This window comes from Macrotis lagotis, chromosome X (assembly GCF_037893015.1).
Source record: "Macrotis lagotis isolate mMagLag1 chromosome X, bilby.v1.9.chrom.fasta, whole genome shotgun sequence".
Classification (NCBI taxonomy): Eukaryota; Metazoa; Chordata; class Mammalia; order Peramelemorphia; family Peramelidae; genus Macrotis; species Macrotis lagotis.
This window is the reverse complement of record NC_133666.1, coordinates 492,557,847-492,576,648: the sequence shown is the minus strand read 5'-3', so window position 1 is coordinate 492,576,648 and position 18,802 is coordinate 492,557,847. Positions and strand designations below refer to the sequence as shown.

At 35.8% G+C, this 18,802-nt stretch overlaps 1 long non-coding RNA gene across 1 annotated transcript; it reads left to right on the top strand.

Annotated features, from left to right (window-relative positions):
• The first annotated feature begins 277 nt into the window (after window positions 1-277).
• LOC141497674 (uncharacterized) lies at window positions 278-18,177 on the top strand. The gene is made up of 3 exons (XR_012471406.1): window positions 278-645; window positions 4,426-4,563; window positions 18,029-18,177. It is a non-coding gene; the product is annotated as an uncharacterized LOC141497674 (long non-coding RNA).
• The last annotated feature ends 625 nt before the right edge of the window (window positions 18,178-18,802 follow it).

Sequence of the window (18,802 nt, the reverse complement as noted above, 5' to 3'; positions counted from 1 at the left end):
GAATGCAGTCCTTTAAAGGTCTGCTCAGTCACCCAGGGGTTGCCAAATCCCACTGTTGCTTTCAGTGGAGAAATGACTCTATGGTCCTGGGCTACCTGTGTGCAGAGTTGTGATTAAAACTCCCAGGGTATCCATAATTGCTGCTTCATCACTTACCTGTCACCACAGGACTTTGAGGAATTGTTATAAGTGATGTCTTTTGCTGCATGTGTTAATTGGTTTAAGTGAGGTAGAGCTGCAAGAAATCAACCACCTCACTCTTCTCTTTCAGTCTTTATCCAGCATAGCAAGGCAGTGTGAAGACAACTGGTGATGATTCTAGATGCAGTGATGATCTTGGCATCTTCAATGTCTAACCAAGCTCTAAGAGCTCCACAGCACCTGCTTCAGCTTGGTTCATGGCCACTGGAACAATTTGTTCTCCTCCTCCCAATTCAACAATGGAAGACTTCACATGCTTGGGGTAGACAACCCCCAGTACTCAACAATGAGTTCGAGTCTCTCTTAATTACTTTCAACTTGGTTACCCTGTCTGCAGAAATGGTTTACTGGAGTGTGACCACTGTGAATCCTGCGGTTCTTGGAGCCACATTTGAGAGGTGACTCAGGTGGACATCAAAGATGGAAAGCAGCCCTCACACCAAGGTATTAGTCTTCCTTGAACACACACCCTACACCCCTTCAACTTAGGAAAGAACAGTATTGAGAAGGGTGTCCCATTTGTTGTGTCTCTCACATCTCATGTTGCCCTTGCACCAGCACAATCTAGCCTCTTTTGGAAAGGATGGTGCTTTTCACTCATAAATAAATATTCTCATACTTGATTACTTTCATATCCTAAAAGTTCTGAATTCCTGTAGATCATTTTCCAAATCCTATTCCTCCCTTCATTCTTTGTTCCCTTTCTTCTCAACTCTTGCACTGAAAAGTTTAATTCAAACACCACCCAGTTCATACATTCTGCCCTCTGGAACATGTTTTCCATAGGCAATAAACTCTCCTTCATCCTTAATCTTTTCCCTTTTTCACTTCTTCCATTCACTAGCTGTTACTGGAACCTGGATTCCCCAAGATGAGAGTCTCCATGACAGCACTTTACAGTATTGGCTATCTATTCACTCATTTTTCTCAGCTCAATAATTGAAGGAGGGAGATCAAGAATGGTTCTTGCTCTCCAGTTCTACTTATAGGTTTTCCCTTCTACCTCCATCACTCAGTAATTTCTCTTCCTTCTGTTCATATCTGTTACTGAATAAAAACCATTGTGGTTTCTACTGACCCCCAGATTACTCTCCTTTCCTCACTGAGTTCAGTAATTGGCTCACAATGTTTCTCTTCTCCCTCACTTCTGTCCTCATACTACAACATATATATTGTTTCTTCCTCAATCAACCTAACCATTCATTTCCTAAACCTACTCACTTCCTATGACATTTTTCTTTACCTTACCTCGTTCACAAATAAAGATGGTCATTTTATGCCTCTGATATTACTGTCATCTAAAATGTACCCTCTCAAATTCAAGGGTTCTAAAATTTCCTTAACTGATTATAATCTATCAACTTTTTATCACTTCCTTGCTTTCCCTTGCAGAACCAAAATCTTCACACTATGACTTCTAATTCTTTGAACCTTCGATCCTCTTCCAGGTCATTTCCCTAACTAACCATTCTCTCCTCTTTCTGTTTTTTTTTTTTTTACCTTGATCCCTTACTGAACCAATTTAACTCTACACAGTCTTCATCTATTGAATTCCTAGCTCTTTTTATCATATTGCTGATAAAACTTTCTAAGCTTCAACCTTATGCCACTTCTACCATTAGCAACCTTTGCTTCCACATACATGGGGTTGAATGAAGATGAAGAAAATTAAGCAGTCATTCTGTTGTTACAGATGTTACAGATCTGTTACACAACTTCAACTGGACTGTCACTGCTACTAGTCAATACTACTATACTTCTTTTACCAACTCACTATCCCACTCTCCATAGTAACTCTTCTTATCCTTTTCAAACCTCCCATGAATTCTCTTCCCCTTCTCTTTCAACCTGAGGAGTTTTCTTCATAATTTACAAAAAAAATTGAGGCCACACACACCTTAATTTCTCTTGTCCTCATCTCAGCACTCATATTTCTCCTGATTAGCTTTTCCTTCAATTCTGTCTCATAGGAAAAAGTGACTTTCCTCCTCAAGTTCACTCTTATATCTACTCAAGCAATCCCATTACATCTTTCTTGTTCCAATAGAGTATTCCCACTATTATATCCACTTTTTATTCCTTTTCTATTTCTTTCTATTTACTGGATCATTACCTACTACCAGCAAATATGCCCATTTCTCTCCCATGCTGGAAAAAAATCTTAAATTTTATCTTTCCATCACCCAAAACTATTTTCCTATCTCTTCTACCCTTCCTATCTAAACACAAAAAGACCATCTATAATAGGTACTCCATTTTTTTCTGTTCTCATTCTTTTCTTAGCCCTTTAAAATCCAATTTCTTACATATCATTATACTGAAACTTCTTTCTCTAAAGTTAGCAATATTCTCTTAATTGCCAAATCCAATGACATTTTTTTACATCCTTTGACACTGTTGATCATCTTTTCCTTCTTGATTCTCTCCTGGTTCTCTACCCACCTACCTACCTAGTCATTCTTTTTGAATCTTTTTTGCTAGATTCTCATCCAAATCACTCCCTCTAATCATAAGTGTTTCTCAGGGTACTGTCCTGTCTCTTCCTCTCTTTTCTTTCACTAAGTGATCTTATCAGCTGCCCAGGATTTAATTACCATCTTTATGCTGAGGATGCTAAAATCTACCATTCCTGTGTCTACTTACCTCTAATCTAATATTTCCAACTACCTTTCAAACATCTCAAATTGGATGTCTAATAGATACTATAAATTTAGTATGTCCAAAATGGATTTCATTATCTTTTACCTTAAAACTTCACTGCTTCATAAAAGAACAGAACAATGAAAAAAAAAAGAATAGCACAGAATTTCTGGATATTAGTTCTTTCAAGATAGTTTTTCTTTTTTTTAAACCATTTGTAAAGTACAAAAATGCAGGATATTCACAATCATGATTTTTATTGGTTTTCTTAACCATTATTGGAGATATGTTTTCTTTCTTTTTTGTTCACGAAGTTGCCTTCCAAGAGAACTACAGAGCATTTGATGACAGTATTAATAATTGAAACTATTTGCTGGAACTGTGTAGAGTTATGGAAGCAGTAGGCTAGGTAGGGATGACTGAGTAATGCTGTCTACTAGAACCCTAGAAAAACTGAAGAATGAATGACTGGGGTGCTGTAGCAATTGTCACATACTCAGGAGTAGTGAGAAACATAGTTTCTGGAAAACTTAACTAGTACAAAAATTATCCTGTGGATCTTCAGAGAAGAGTTGTTTTTTGGTGAATGTTGGAATCTTCCAGGAGTTCTGACAGAAGTTCTGTTTGTTTCTGAACAGTAAATAGACATATAGACAACAGAGTTATGTTAAAAGTGGGCTTACAGGGGGCAGTTTGGTGGTGCAGTAGATAGAGTGCTGGCCATGGAGTCAGAAGGACCTGAGTTCAAATTGACCTCAGACACTTAATAATTGCTTACCTGTATGACCTTAAACAAGTCACTTAACCATATTGCCTTGAATAAATAAAATTCTTTTAAAAAGTGTGTTTATAATTGAAATAATAAGAATAACAACTACCTTCGACATAGAGATTGAAGGTTTTGAAAAGTGTTTTAATGTGTTATCTCTTTTGATCCCCATAATAATCCTATGAGGTACGTTCTATAATTATCCCCATTTTACAGATGAGGTGAAGTTAAGAAGTGAATTATTTTGCCTCTCATCTCACAAGAACTAGAGGCAGGATTTCACCTCAATTCTTCCCAATTTCAAGTTCAGTACTCTATTCATTGCAACTCAGTTCACTAGAAGATCCATTATGGTGAGGTTTTCTAAATTTTCTATGTAAAGACAATTAGCCAAGGAGTTGAGAATATAAAAGCATGCACTAATAGTTCAGCAAAATTAGAAAATGAGGTCAGATACCTAAGGCTTAGAGACAACTAGATGACTCAGAGAATAGAACACTGGATCAAGAGTTGGGAAGATTTGAATTCAAATTGGACACATCATTAAAATTCTGTTTACCTTAATTCAGTGGATAAGGAAATGGCAAACCATTTCTGTCTTTGTCAAGAAAACCTCATAAATAGTAATGCCCTGCTACAATCTGTGAGGTCATGAAGATCATAATTACTTTTCTAAGTATTTATATACCTTTAATTGCACTGATAGAAGCCAAATTTATAGGCCTATGTTTTGATAATAATAATGGTTAATAGACAAAGCACAAGTCTCCAGCCCTTAACAATATTTTGGGTTTTTTTTCCTCTGCTATGGGAAGTGATGACTGGACTGCTAGGGATCGAACAAAATTTCTTTAGAGGAAGCTAATACCCAAGGCTAATAAGCTGAAAGTAAAAGAATATTATCCCTTTATTTCTGCCTCTGCCATGACTTTCCTTCATCAAGAATTTCCTGGGTAAGTAGGCTTCTTTGAAATTCTATAGTACTTATTTTTATGCCACACAATTTGACACTTGATAATATGCTCTTTATTCTGTAGCTTTTTATTTTCCTTAGAAATTCCATTTTTCTTTTTCATATTATAAGCTATTTAAGGGAAAAATTCATGTCTTATACTTCCTTTGCATCTTTCATAACACCTTGCTCAATTTTGGTATATTCTAAGTAATCAATAAATACTTGTTTGATAGATATAGGCACTGTATTCACATACCCCAAATATGCTATTTGTTGTATATGACATTCACCTTGAGTTGTTTTTGGCCAATAATAGTGACAAATGTGGCATAAATATTCACATGTTCTTGCCCTATTCTGACACAGCCAATAGTTGGTTGCAATGTAATTTATGGGCTTGGAAGAGAGTTTTGTTGATGGTGTTGGCTCTCAAACATTTTGCCAGGGAATAAGTCATGCATTAAAATCTTTATAAATGATTTAAAAACTATACCTTAATAAATATGATTTTTGCAGTTTGGAAGTTTAGAATTACTTATTATGATTTTAAACTTATAATCTTATTTAGTTGTGAATTATAGAAGAATCATAGAAGAATCCAAATGGCAAATAAGCCCAAAGAAATGGGTGTAAGTGGATTGGAATTTACACTAGCAATGATGTACATAATGAAATAAATAATTTTGAATGAATATAACCATACATAGAAAAGAACATGTACTTGTCATATAAGGATGTGAGATGATGGATAACCCAGATATTATATTAATATCTCCTAAAGAATGAAAAGTAGGTTTTCGTCATGTTGGGTAGATATTATGTGAAAAATTATGAAAAGAACTTCAGAAGATAAGAAAGTCAAAAAGGGTATATTTGGGGCAATCCCTCAAATATGGAAGTAATAAGTCTAGTACAATTGGAAACATAAGACTTGAACAAAAACAACAATAATACTGTAATTCAGATTGAATTTACTGTGAATATAATAATGTTGAAATAAATTATTTGATTAATAGTTGGTGATTACTTATCAATTAGTATTTTATATGTAACACTTGGACCAACATTCCCAAACTCTGGACTTATATATACTGAATCCTTCATTTCCTTTTTTTTGCAAGTGATTTGCTCAAGGTTACACAGTTAGATATTAAGTGTCTGAGGTCATATTTGAATCAGGTTATCCTGACTCCAGGCTGGTGCTCTATCCACTGTGCCATCTAGTTGCCCCTATCATTTCCTTTTCTAATCTCATTTTGTTACCACTATGAATTTCCTCTGGGAAAATCTTTGACAACATTTCATGTTTTGTTTCCAAAGATGTAACTGGTTCTCTAATTCATTCATAGAGCTCCATTGATATAAGAAGGAATTCACTCAAGGTAATAGTTATGTCAGATATAAGACAGTCTTCCTTTCATTCCACATAAAACACAAAGAATGAAAAATACTTGCAGAACTGTCCCCCCATAAACAAATGCAGAAAACACATAAAAGATTCACTCAAAACAGCCCATAAAGCAATAAATGGAATTCTTCTTCTCTCTTCAGTGCATTCCCTCTTCCACAGATTTTTTCATACCCCCACTCTTCTCCAAATGTATAATATCTCCATAAAGTATATGTTTCCCTTACTTTCACCTAAAAGTGAGACACATTTTAGGGTTTGTGGATAGGAAACTTTCTTCCTAATGGATTCACAGTGTTCAGATAAATAATGGTAACAATAAAGATAAGCTTTCTATTCTCTCATGTTGTATCTTCAGTCTTCTAATAGATTTTTAATTGTGTTAGACATATAAGAGATGTTCTATTATCTTCAAGAAGTATAGTGCTTAAGAAATTATTATCCTCTAGATGGAAGTTTGACTCTCTGCTCTACTGAGTCAACCCATAAAGCTGAAACAAAACTGTATGTCTTCTGTATTTGACCAGGATAGATTAAGTATTATGCTTTCTGGAAAATCTCCCTTTCTTTAGGTGAGTGAAAGCAATTCTGGGACATTAGCCATGGACTCCTCTTTCAGATCATATAGTAAATTAGAATCACAAATTATAGCTCATGGAATGAGAGATACTTGAGGTCAAGAAAGTTGAAAATGAGAAAGTTTATTTTCTCTTATTCATTTCAGTTCATTGGTCAATACTTTTTCAAGTACCCACCTTATACCTGCATCAGGGAGAAAACAAGGAATCCTCCAAATAATACTTATGGGTTTAAAGAAGATTTTTTTAAAGATATTTTTAACAATCCATCAGAAATAGGAATGGGTTGGAACAGTCCTTCAAATCTAAATTCAGATTGCATGGTAGTCCTTAGATTGAGATACTAGAGTAGAACCAAAAAATGATTTTCTAGCTTTTTTCTATTGTTTAGAAAGTCTCATTTCTGATTTGTATTAAAGATACTCCTTTCTTATTTTAAAATGGGAATATGTTTCAAGGATGATGGTTAGTAAGAAGCAAATACTGTTATTTATCCTTCCAGATTTATGCCTTGGGATATTTGAGCAAAATAATTGATTGGGGAAGATATGAGCCTGTGACTTTCTACCTAATCTTGAGCAAATCAAAGAACATTAAGGGGTATTTGTTTTTCTTTGTGTGTGTGTGTGTGTGTGTGTGTGTGTGTGTGTGTGTGTGTGTGTGCTCGCTTCTATTTATGATGTCGAATGCAAGTACAGGTAGACTCAGCTATGGACACTATTTTCTCTGAACTTTGGTTGCTCTTTTGAACATGATTGAGAGAAATTTATGCAGGTGGATTGAATGGGAAGAGAGGGCATCTGGTGACAGGTAGCAAGCCACTGACAATTCTGCTATTACTAATTCTCCCTGCTTCCAATTTCCCATCAGCAGGTTTATGGCATTTCTTCTTTCTCTTCACTTAAAAGCCACTAGGGAAAGGATGAAAATTTTGACTGGTAGTGTCTCTTTGATGAATATTCAGTTCTAACTTAGCAGTTGATTAAAATGTTTTTACTTCATCACAGAGTAAGATGACAGGAAATAGTTATAAGATAATTGACATCATGTTAAGTGGGGAAGGAATGCATCTGTGTGAGCAAATTTACCAGACTAAGCTCTACATGGGTTGATGTTATAGGCACAATCTGACCCTTTTATACATTTCCAAACTTATGACAATTTTTTCTCTTTCTTCATATTCAATATTCTACTCCACTGCCCTTCTTGCTCTTCCTCACAGATCAACATCTGTATATTTGCTTGATTAATTTCATTAGGCTACTAACAGTCTTTTTGTTGTAAAGAGCATTCAAGTTGAGATACAGGTTGTACTAGATGGCTTCTGAGGTTGCTTCTGACCCTGAGATGCTGTGAGTTAATGATGTTTGTCCTTTATTCTCAAAGAAGACCATGGCACCAGGGAAGTGATTCCATGAGAAGCACATGAATTGCATTTGAGTAAAGGGGTACTGCGCCAAGTCTCTTTCCCTTCTGGAGCCATCTGAATCCAGTGATCAGATATGGATCCGGATGACTGGAGATGGCTCTGGATTTGAGAAAATCAGGGTTAAGTGACTTGTACAAGGTCACACAACTAGTAAGTCAAGTGTCTGAGGCTGGATTTGAACCCCTATTCTATAGACTCTCTATCCACTGAGCCACCTAGCTGTTAAATAATATGAATGTATATATCAGACATAAATGTATTTTAATAATAACAACTAATGTGTGTTTAACAGTTTAAGGTCTTCCCCAGAAAGATAAAAACATTTACTATTATATTAAGTTTGTAGCTGAAGAAACCAAGAAAGAAAAATTTAGTGAAATTTAGTGCCTAGCATCATATATTAAATATCTGAAGTAGGATTCCAACTAAGATACTAATTCTGGCCCAGCATTCCACACATACACACACAGAGAGTTTACATGTTAAAACAATTTTTAAAATATTTAAAAAGTTTTGAGTTCTAAATTCTATCCCTCCTTCTTGCCTCTATTCTACTCAGTATCATTTTTTAAAATATTTCAGATATTGTGTATAGCATCTTGGCATAGTAAACTTCAGTCAGTCACTAGATAGATTATGTAACTTTACTCAAAGACAGACCCCCTCAAAATTTATTACATAGAGAATGCTTATTTGATACTATGGCAGCCAAGATTAGTGATGTGAACCAACATAGCTGTGTCAAGGACAGGAAGTTTAAGGAATTGCTCCGTGGGTCCATTCATGACTTATACAATACTACTGGGTCTATCTCATTGCCAAGAATTAGAGAAAAAATGATGACTCAGAAGGAAATAGAAGAAAAGACAGCAAAAGTAAAGAGCAAATAGCAAAGAAACAGTATGGTCTTTTCCTTCTTCATTTCTTTAACACCAAACTTTTGAACTAAAGCATTTATTAATGTTACTTTGTATCAGAAAATGAGCTAAATATTGGGAATAAAAAATAGTATTTGCCTTAGAGGCACTCACATTCTAATGGGGGAGGACAACATGAAATACCTAGGCATACATAGAAATTCCACATGGTATAAAGGAAGATAACTCAAAGGGAAGGCACCGGCAGTGGAGGCTGGAGGGAAGGATGGGAGCAGACCAGAAGAATCTTCCTGCAGAAGGCAGGTTGAATCCTGAAAAAAGTGCAGGGTGCTAGGAGGTAGAAACCAGGTGAAAGAGAATCTTCTAGGAATGGAGGATAGCCAGTAAAAAGATACATGATCAGAAGATGGGCTGTTATATCCAAAAAAAACAGCAAGAAGGCCAGTGTCAACAGATCAAAGAGTCTGTAGAAGGGAGTTAGGTATAAGAAGATTGGAAGGGTAAGTAAGAAGGATATAAGTTATTAAAGGGTTTTAAATGCCTATTGGAGAATTTGAAATTTGATCCTGGAAACAGAAGGGAGCTACAAGAGTTTATTGTGGGAAGAGAGAGGTCATATGATCAGACTTGTGCTTTAGGAAGATCATCATAGCAGCTCATGGAGCAACTTTTTCAAGTTTTTTAAGACTTTTGCAAAATGTTTCTTACCCCCGATCTTCTCATTCTCTTTCTCTGTCTCTATGACCTAACCCTCTTCAAAAAAAGATTACATTAGTTAACATGAGAAAAGTTAGAAATCTAAGCACAAAGGTGGAATTGCCCAGAAAATGTGTTTTTGAAAACTTATGAGGGTGACCTTTAGAAATTTCTTGGAAAATTCCCATTTCCCCCACAAACAAGGTAGTATTTATTATGGTAAAACTCCTCTTCATCTTCAATTTGATTATTTACTGACTTTGTGTGTTCTCTTGATCATCATCTTTCATAGGAATCAAACTAATTATAACTCAAGTTTGCAATTTTCCATCTAGTACCCTATAAAATTTTAGGTAACTTTGGCAAGTAATCATTATTAACAAACCAGAGATTCTCTCTAATGCTTTCACAGTGTTTAAGAGGCCCTACATAGCATGATGTAGATTAGCATGATCAAGTTGTGTGAAAGGCTTCCTGTTCAGTTAGAGCTTACACAGTGGTGGTAGAATGCTAATTATCGGCCAATCAATCAAGAAACAATTATTAAATGCTTACTATTGAATATGCACTAGAAATGCAAATACAAAAGTAATAAAGTACCTGCTATTTAGTAGTCAACATTCTTCGAGGTTGTGAATATTCATAGCTAAGCATATAGTAATAATAGCAATTGTTATTGTTAATAATAATTTTATGGAGAAAAATGCTAACAATGGGGAAAGTAAGGAACCTACAAAACCTTTTAAGAGGTGAGCCTTGAAGGGAGCTTCCAAGAGGCAGAGTTGTGGAGCAAGACTTCTAGACAGGAGGCCTGTGCAAAGGTATGTGGATCAGCAACAGAACATCACGCATAGACAGGTTTGGATGTAATGTCATATACAGAAGGAAGACTGATGTGCAATTAGCCTGTAAAGATAAATCAGAGATGGATTTTGGAAGACTATTATCTCTGAGGCAATAGGAAATTACTAAAGCTTTTTAGTAGTTGAATGACTTGATTAGGAAATATGTTTAGCAGCTTTGTGGACATTGAATAAGAGGAGAGAGATTAGATTCAGGGAGACCAATTAGGGGACTCTTATAATAATGCAGATTTCTTGTGATGAGGGCCTGAATTAGAGTAGAAACAATGTGAATATAGAAAAGAGTATGAATATGAGAGATAGTGTGGAGAGAGCATACAATAGCCTTGGCAACTGTTTGGAGATTGAAAAGATGTGGACGACTCCTAAGCTGTGAATCTGGGTGACTAGAAAAATAGTGTTAGCACCCCCCCCCAAAAAAAAACAACAGAGTAGTAGGAATTGTGAGTTTAGGAAGAAGGATGATTTTTGTTTCAGATCTGTCTAGTTTTAGTTGGTCTTGGGATATTTCACAAACACTGGGTTTGTAGAAAAAAGGGATTGGAATTCAGGAAAGAGATTCGGTCAAGAAATATAGATTTTTGAATCATTTGCATAGAGATGAAAGCTGATTACATGGAAGTGGATAAACTCACAAGAGAGTGACTAGAGGAAGAAAAGCAAAGAAGGCCCCAACCAGTGCACAGGCAAACAGTCCCATGTGGGGGTAGGGTATGGATAATGATCCTACAAAGAGAATTTAAAAGGGTCAGTCAGACAGACAAAATGCAAGCCATAACAGAGTAAAAATTACAAAATCAGGAAGGAGAGAGAGGTTTGAAGGAACAGCAGGTCAACACTGTCAAATGTTTCTTTGAAGTAGAAAGAAGATTGAAAAAAAGGTGATTAATTAGATTTAGGTGAGAGACACACATAGAGAGACAGAGACACAGAGGCAGAGACATAGACACAGACACAGAGATAGAAAGACAGAGAATTAGAGACAGAGAGACAGAGAGACAGTCAGAGAGAGAAAAAGAGAGACAGAGACAGAGAGATTATTTGTAACTTTTATTCTTTTTTTTTTAGATTTTTGCAAGGCAAATGGGGTTAAGTGGCTTGCCCAAGGCCACACAGCTAGGTAATTATTAAGTGTCTGAGACCAAATTTGAACCCAAGTACTCCTGACTCCAAGGACGGTGCTTTATCCACTACACCACCTAGCTGCCCCATAACATTTATTCTTTATAGATCTTTTATCTACCCAGTTATTTACAATGCTGATTTCCCCTTATCTACCTAGTTATTTACAATGCTGACTTCCCCTTTAAAATGTAAGTTGTTCTTTGTGTACTTGGAGCTTAATATGTTGCCTGGTATTCTGTAAGTGCTTAATAAATATTTTTTTGACTGACTAACTGATGTTTGACTGACTAGTTGAGATTAGAGAGACCAGTTTCTTTTTTGAGTGCTTGAGACAGAAGTCAGATAGAAATGGGTTGAGATGTGAGTGGGAGGTAAGAAAGTTAAAATAATTAATCTAGTTTTTTTTCTGGAATTTAACTGTGATAGTGAAGACATATACATGATGGAAACTTAAGGGGATGGTCTGATCAAGTGAACATTTTTTTTAAGGATGGGAGTCAGTTGGGCATATGCATAAAGCAGCAAGCAGTAAAAGAACTAGCGTATAACAGAGATTAAACATTAGAGAGAGAGAGAGAGAGAGCCTGGAGGAGCCCACAATATCTCTGGAGTACAGGATTTTTGATCTGTAGTACAGAAGCCACCTGGGTTTCCTCACTTAACATGACATCATTATATGAACCCCAGGAGGAGAAGAGTTACTTAAGGAGTCACACTGGCCTGGGTCATAGCTCTGAGAATATTGAGGTTGACTCATAATTGGCCCCTGCAATTTCAAACTGGATGAAATAAAGAGATCCAATATATATTTATATGTTTGTGTGAGAGTATAAAATAGGGCTAGAAGGAATAACAAAAGAACGATTCAACCATAGGTTAGGGGGAAGGGAAAAGTGACCAAAGGCACAATTATGGGATTATCCTTGTCTAAGAGAATGACTAGTTCTTTATTTGAGATTGAAGAGAAGGGTTAAAGCATGGGGGATGTCATTGGGGTAATTTGAAGACTGTACATGGGGAAAATAAGTAGCTCTTGATATGTGATTTCAGTTTTTTCAGTGAAGTATGAAATGAGGTCCTTTGTAAAGAGCAGGAGAGAGGAGGGTGGTGTAAGTTTCTTGAGAAGAGAAAAGATTTAGCAGAGCCCTTATTGGGAATGGAAGTAAATCAAGAAAGAATAATATAATTAACATATAGCAGTTAGGTCGCTATTGAGAATGGATAATATGATTTTTCAGAGGATACACTTGTGTAATTTTTTCCATGTGCTGTAATACTTGAGCCAGGAAAGGAGAAGGTAGATGGTGGAAATAATTCAATACTGAAGTTTAGAAATAGATGAGATGTGATAGGACAAATGGATAAATGATTAATACAAGGGGGACAAAGTTGAATAAGTAATGCCTTAAAATTTTTTAAAGTGGAATAAAAAGCCACTCAAATTTATATGATACTTTAAAATTTAAAAAAAAAAGCTTTATGTACATTTATATACACTGCTTCATTTAATACTCAAACTTCAAAACAGCCTATTACTTTTATTCTCAATTTGTAGAAATGGGACAGCTTGTTTGGCTCAGTAGATTTGAAGTCAGAAAAACTTGATTTCAAATTTGGCCTCAGAATAGTTGTGTGATCCTGGGTAAATCATTTAACCTTGTTTGCCTCAATTAACTCATCTGTAGAATGAACTGGAGAAGAAAGTGGCAAACTCTTTCAGTATTGCCAAGAAAACTTCAAATGTGATCACAAAGAGTTGGATGAATTAAATGATTGAACAACAACAATAGCATCAAATTTATAGATGGAAACAGGCTCCAATAGGTTAAGTGATTGGCCTGATATCAAAAAGCTAGTAAGCATCAAAGACAGAATTTACAAAAAGACCTTCTAACTTCCCATTACTCTATAGGTTTTTTCAAGTCATTTAAAAAAAGTTTTTTTTATTCTGAAATGAAAAAGCTCAAATAAAAGGGGTTTGCATAAGCAGTATAACAATTTTTTTTTTGTGAAACTGCAGGCTTCTATTATGCATAGCCTGAATTTCCTTTACTGGATATAAGATCAACCTAAAACTTTTAAAACTGTGCTGCTTCTTTGGGTTTTGTTCTAATTTTTTTTTTCTCCATTGGGAGAAAATGTCTCAGTGGTCCTTGTTAAATACTTGAGATTTTGAAGAGAGAAAGGTGAGGTTAGATCAGAAAAAATATACTAAGAAAGTAGATATGAATAGAGATTGCAGTGAAGTCAGAGGATAGTTTAAGGAAGAACAAGACCCAGGGAGAGACAGAGGGAAAGGAAGCTGTGGCAAATATGAAGAATTTCAAAACTGTAAGTTTGTGGTGGGGTATTTTTGTACATTGATTAGATCTATGATAGGTTTTTTGGTTGTCAGAGTGGACAGAGAACTTGTCATTTGGGTACTGGGATGTTCCAATAGGAATAGAGTATGCTGTACTCCCTGTTGGGAATAATCTCAATTTTCTCTTTACCTCTCAAAATAAGGGAAGTGATTGGAGGAATTCTAATTATTTTATTAAATCTCTGTTTTAATGAGAGAGGCAAGAATTTTAAAATGTCTATTCTAAAGAGACACATTTGTTAAATGACATTAAGTAATTTTTTGGGGGGGTTGGGGTGGTTAGAGTGGGCTCTTGACCTGATATTTTGTTGGTGTAGAGAACTCCCTATGAAGAGTCCTACCACTATAGAAAGTTGTCGGGAGCTTTGAGAGCTTAAGTGACTTGCTAAGGAATGCACAACATTTTGTGTCCGAGGCAGGAACCCAGGTTTTCCTGATCAACAGTCTGTTTTCCAACCATTATTTCATGTTCCTTCCCAACTTATTAATTAGTGACATTTATATAATGTTTGTTAGATTTGCAAATATACAATATACATATTCTCCCTTGACCTATCAAATAATTCTGTGAAGAAAACACTATATTATTCCCATTTTACAGAAGAGTATACCTAAGACAAGAGATTTGCCTATGGTTACACCAAAATCAAGAGCAGGGAATCGTATCTAGATCTCTCTTGACTTCAAAGTCCAGTAATTTTACCACGATGAAAGGCTGCCTATTAATATCAGTATAAATAATCTAAAGCATTTTACCTTCCCCTAAAAGACATTGAGATATTTCTGTTACTTATTTTCTTGTTATTTGTTTTTACATCTCAAATTAGGTAGAGAGATATGTGAAGCCTTCTCCACATCTATTTGTTGATTATTTTCTATTATTTTTGAAAGGCAATGGTGTTAAGTGACTTGACCAAGGTCACACAGCAAGGTAATTATTAAGTACCTGAAGCTGAATTTGAACTCAGGTTCTCTGGACTCCAGGGCTGGTGCTCTGTACACTGTGTCACCTAGCTACCCATGCTTATTTCCTTTTTAAACCTTTGGTTCCAATGTCCATCTCTGGACCTTTGAACTCATTGTCCACCATGCTTATAATATGTCTTTCCTTTGGTTCTTGACTGTTATTGGCTTCCCGTAATGCCTATTGATGTATTCACTGATTTTCCAGTTAGAGTCAATCTGTCTCTCTCATACAATCTACATAGTATTTAGTTTTATATCATTCTTAGCAGCATATAGATGCCAGGATCAGGGGATAACAGTTCTGCTATAATTTGCTTCAATTAGACTACATCTGAAGTATTTTGTTCAGTTTTTGGAACCACAACTTGGGAAAGATAGTGATAAGCTTCAGAGCATCCAGATGATGTTGAAGGGCTGGTTAATTGACATGCTGAAGGGGTTTGAGTCCACAACAGGAGCTGGGACGATTGAGCTTGGAGAAAAGGAAGTTTGAAGTGATGTGACAGCTGACTTCATATACTAGAAAGGCACTCCTGGGGGAGATATAGTAACCATGTTCTGCTCGATTCCAGAGGAAATAGCTAGTTTTAAAGGGTGGAAGTTACAAAACAATTAGAATTAGTCTTGATACCAAGAAGTCTTTTAATGAGACTTATAAAATGGAATAACTTGATTGGTAGTGTGTTCCCTTTTAGTAGACCTCTTTGAGGAAAGACTGGATAGTTGCTTTAAAGGTGAGATATAATGGGGATTCTTCTTCAGGAAAAAGTTCCCTTGCAACTCAGAAATTCTGTGCATTATAACATAAACTCTGTGTCTTATAGTCACTTATGTGATATGAGTACAACTAATACTTTCCCACTGATTTTTAGATATAGTTTCTCACTTACCTATATTACCTTTGTTTCTAGTTTAGGATCATTGCAGTTGGCCAGTGTTTGTTGAATGAATATAAGATATAGATTTTAAAGAGGAAGTTGCATTACTTTATTCTTATACATCATCATCATATAGTGAGGTATCACAGCATAGAGAGGAAAATTAAAATAACAAGGTTTATAATTCAACCAAGATACAGCTTAGAAAATATAAAATTTATAGAATTTTTCTGGGCTCACTATCTGAAATTCAAGCCTGTTTTATGTCAACTTTGAAGTTTCTATGGTCATATTGAGAGGTTCAAGTGTCTATTCTTAAATCCTACAGCCCAATCACCTATTCTAGGTATGTTAACTTCCACTGACTATTGCTCTTGTTCTATTTAATCAATTAACATAAATCAGCTTCTTAGAAAGGATATTTACTCTGAAGATATATCAAGTATAAAAACACAAACATTTTCCCTAAATACTTTGGGCATATAGTCTTTGTATGCTACCTTAATTTCTGGAAAGAGTTGGCTCAGATTTATTTATTTTAGTATTGATTCCACCAATATCCTGTTCATATTGAGAGGACTACAGGATGAGTCCTGTTCTCAGCTACTGTTAGGCTGCGTCCCAAAAGTTGCTCTCCTTCATCCTTGTGGGGCATTGATGTTGGTTTTACTACAAAACCTGACAAGGACTCAACTCCTGGACTTGATCACCTGTAATTTTTCTCTCATGACTTTTCAAAGTCACATTGGCCTCCAGATTAACCTCCTTAACCTGAAATGAGAGGACAAACACTGAGGTAAAGGACTGAGACCCTATTTTTCTAGTATCACCCAGTCTCATAAGAGAGATGACCAAGGTCTCTCCCCTTTAGAGTAGTATATCTTATTAGTTGCTACTAGGGATATAGTCAAACAAAGAGCAGGATTCATCAAGAGAAGGAATAAGGAGAATGACCAAAGCATGTGCCTCTTCTGACTACCAAGCCAATTGAAATGGCTTCTTCTAACAAACGGTTGGTAGACATCAACTAGTTACCAAAGCCTGTCCAAGGTATTCACATTACATACATCATGAGTCTTCTGGAAGCAGGCTCCCCAGCCTTTTCCATCTGGGGACTTGTATCATCAGTACTGCACATATTTCAGTTCTCAAATATGTAAGAAAATATGTATTTTTGTACGTGCTTTTTGGGTGATATATGAGAAATAGACTCCTACTAAGTATAGATAAATACTTAGGCTCCTCAAGCTGAAGTCAAGTGTTAAAACAGTTTTTGGGACCTTGGTCTTTAATGTGGTATCTTCTTAAATACAACTCATAGGCAAACAGAAGCCGGGTCAACATATGAGTAATTCAAGCTAGTTGTTGGCAGCCAGCCAGTAAACTAAGGGATATAGACAGTCTGATTAATTAAAGTCCCACATTTTACTTTCCATATTTATTTGTTATAATTTATTTTGGTAATTTGCACAACATGCCATTTGATTCAGTATAGGTCAGGGAGATAATCCTTCTTTGGAAAAACTTCTGAATTAGATACACTTCAGGGTTTAGAAGACTGAGGGAATTGGGGTCTGTATGTGTTCGTGTGTGTGTGTGTGTGTGTGTGTGTGTGTGTGTGTTCTTGTGTGTGTGTGTGTGTGTGTGTGTGCATGTGAGTGTGTATGTTGGGGGAATGGTAAGGACATCTGACAGCTCATCTTGACATGTTTTTTTGTAAGACAGAATTATTTTAGGCTTTTGTGGATCATATTTTAGTATAACTAATTTTTACAAATAACAAAAATGACTCCCTGGTACTTGCAGCTGATAATAAAAATATTGAACTGGCTAGCAATATAAAGCCATAGAGGAGTTCATTTATTTTTAGCAAGGCTTGAAGACTTACTTAGATAAAGACAATAACAACTTTATAACATTGAAACTTCATCATTAGGCTAGCTGAGATTTGAACAAACCCAGTACAATTTTGATGATTATTGAATTTCCTTCCCTTTAAGCTCTTTAATAGTTCATAATCCCTGTCACAGAGTGACCTTTGCTTAGCAAATTGGGTGAATGCTCCTACCAGAGCCTTGGAACCAAAACAAGCTTGGAGCTAAAGCTAAACAAAGCTCAAAGATTTGTCCCATGGCCACCAATCTAACAACAACAATAGTTGTTACTTTTTATCCTTCATTTTGAAAGAAGACAAAAACTGGGCAGTGATGTCTTGACTTGCAAATGAATTGAATTTAAGTGAGGCAAGGTTACATGATGTCATCATCCTCTTTCTTCCAGAGCTGTCAAATCCAGTGACAAGGCAAAAGTCAAGATGACTGGGATAGACCTGGATGGCACCTTCAAAGTCTGACCAAGGTTTAAGAGCTCCACGGTGCCTTCTTCAGGTGTCTTTCTGGTTGTCTGCCAATCCAGAAGTTTTCACATACTAAAGGTAAAGACACTGCTACTTCACCTCTGGCACTGAGACCTGTTGGTTACTCTCAACTTGATTTAGCCCCTCTTCTGAGAGGATTTTATAGGTTGTTACCATTGAACAAGCTACAGTTTCTTGGAGTCAGTTGGGTGATAGGCAGACACTAAAGGTAGAATGAGCAGCTCTGAAAAGGACTCAGCAAGTTCTTTCACCAGAGATACTAAGCCTCTTTGATCATCCCTTACATCCCCCAAATAACCACAAGAAATATAGAAATTACCATTTTCCCTAGTATGTTTTTCCCTAGCATCCAAATCAGAATAAGTATTTAAACCTATCAAGGGACCAGAACTATTGCCATTAAAATCATTTCCAGATTAATTTATTTTTGGGAAATATTTTTTAATTTATTGATTTAAAAAATTATTGATATTAAAAACAGTTCGATTGGTTAGTCAAAGGTACTAGAGAAGGAAGATTAAGAGTCATTTTCATAACAGAATTATAGAATGTGAGAACTGAAAAGAAACTCAGGTTATTTCATTCAACCCTTACTGCAAAATAGTCCCTGATATATCCTTCTTGCTAAGTAGTTCTCCAGGCTTGTCATGAATACCTCTAGTAAGAGGGATCCCTTT